Source organism: Octopus bimaculoides, chromosome 11, assembly GCF_001194135.2.
Source record: "Octopus bimaculoides isolate UCB-OBI-ISO-001 chromosome 11, ASM119413v2, whole genome shotgun sequence".
Classification (NCBI taxonomy): domain Eukaryota; kingdom Metazoa; phylum Mollusca; class Cephalopoda; order Octopoda; family Octopodidae; genus Octopus; species Octopus bimaculoides.
The window spans coordinates 1,225,415-1,227,439 of NC_068991.1; the positions used below are offsets into that span (position 1 = coordinate 1,225,415).

At 39.7% G+C, this 2,025-nt stretch overlaps 1 protein-coding gene across 2 annotated transcripts in view; it reads left to right on the plus strand.

The window, feature by feature from the left end:
• The window catches only part of LOC106882543 (isotocin receptor), a 17,612-nt gene that overhangs the window by 11,407 nt on the left and 4,180 nt on the right, over positions 1 to 2,025 (plus strand). The window contains exon 2 of one of the 2 annotated variants that reach the window (XM_014933259.2): positions 614 to 1,473. The gene's annotated coding sequence lies outside the window, so the exon portion shown is untranslated. The remainder of the gene's footprint in view (positions 1 to 613; positions 1,474 to 2,025) is intronic. The other variant, XM_052971427.1, reaches the window with a different exon arrangement.

A 2,025-nucleotide genomic window follows, 5' to 3' on the forward strand; every position in this document is an offset into this window, starting at 1 on the left:
ACTCAGCCCCCACCATACACAACCTACGAAACGAGCAGGTAGTGTGCACTTTGAAAGAGAAGTGGTTGTTATTTCTCGCAGGTCGATTGCTTCAGTAGAAGTTCGTTTGATGGTTTTAAAACGAACATATCTCAAGTAGATGTGAGTGAACTCGAGACTGTCGGTGCCATGTTGGTGGTGGTAATCAGTGCTAAAAGTGGAGGTGGGGGCTGAGTCATATCGGTTGTGTGTTTATTACAAGAACTTTACTAATTTGTTTGCTAATTATCTTCTTACGTATATCTACTTAGCAATTAACTTAATTTATATACTCCACCTTTCACACCTATGTCACTCTGTCCACACATATCTATACAGAGATTTATACACACATTATACATACATTATACTTACATATATTCATGTGTATATGTATGTACTTTTGTCCGTAATTAGAAATATAATTGTGTATGTGTGTGTGTGTGGCACACACACACACACACATATATATGTATATGTATGTATGTATATGTATGTATATAATTTACATATATACAGAGTTATATATGCATAATTATGTTTACATGTTCACTGTACTTTGACTAAATTATTTTTCGTTTTAATTTTTTTCTAGGCTTGACCACTTGATGAGTGACCACTGAACACTGGACTTATTAACTCAAGCCACCTGCTGTTTCTGCCCACACCTTGTATATTTTGGAAACGGTTGACCACATCACAATTACGTCACAGATCACTATTTGACCACACCCTCCTCCTCCTCCTCCTCCTCCTTCTCCTCCTTTTCCTCCCCCCTCTCTCTCTCTATCGGAACCAGTATCAGAGCCAGCCCCAGCTGCAGCACACCGCCACCATCACTAGCGAGAGAGCACCAACAGCACTGGTTACATCACCAACACCAATGGCTTCATAACAAGTAAAAGCATTTGACAACTTCGCCTTCTATCTCGTCGTCATCATCATCATCATCATCATCATCATCGTCATCATCGTCATCATCGTCATCATCGTCATCATCATCATCAGCAGCAACAACAGTAGCAACAACTACTACTACTACTACTAGAGTAACATCAATATACAGCAAAAAGACAACATCTACAATAACAACAACATAAATACAAGCAACAAAAAGAAGCAAGTGTAAGGTTTTCAGAAGAACATCCCCCGACCCCATCCCAGCGCTAAAAACCAGTACAACAACAACAACAAGAAGAACACCAAGAACAACGACAACATCAGCAACGAGGAGGAGGAGGAGGAGGGAGACCAGAGCAAGATCTAAGCTAAATGGCCATCCAATTAAATTGCTAATAGCTTTGAAATTGTTTTTGTGAGCGAAGTACCCTGAAAGGTCAATTGCTTGACCCCCCCCCCCCCGGTGTCTACGAAGGCGGTGACCAGTCGTTTATTACCAAAGAAACAAACATCTTCATCTGTGCTGGTGATAGGTCTGAGAAGCGTCCAGCCTGCGTGAGTATTTGATGGCTATTTAGGGATGACCATGAGCTGCTGGGGGTGGTGGTGTTGTCGGGGTGGGGAGGTGGCGGTGGGACTTGAAACGTTTAAGAGGAGACATTCACTTTTATAGGTGAGGGACAGATAGATAGAGAGAGAGAGAGAGAGAGAGAGGGGGAGGGTTGAAGGAGAAAGTGAGACTGTGAGAAACGAAGAGGTAAACAGAAAAGATCAAAGGAAGATCAAAAGGCGGAAGAGAAAAGGAGGGAAAGAGTGTTGTATGAGACAGACAGACAGACAGACAGACAGACAGATAGAAAGGTAGATAAATAGAGGAATACATAGATAGATAGATTGAGAGACCGTTAGATAAATAAAGATAGATAAGTAGTTATGTGTATATATATATATATATATATTTATATAAATAAGGGTAAGATCGATATTTAAAATATTGATCTTATCAAGTGGTCAGCATGGGAATAAAAACCATCAAAGGTAATAATTATGTAAAATTATAATACAGGGTATCTCTTAGATACCCTGTATTATAATTTATATATATAT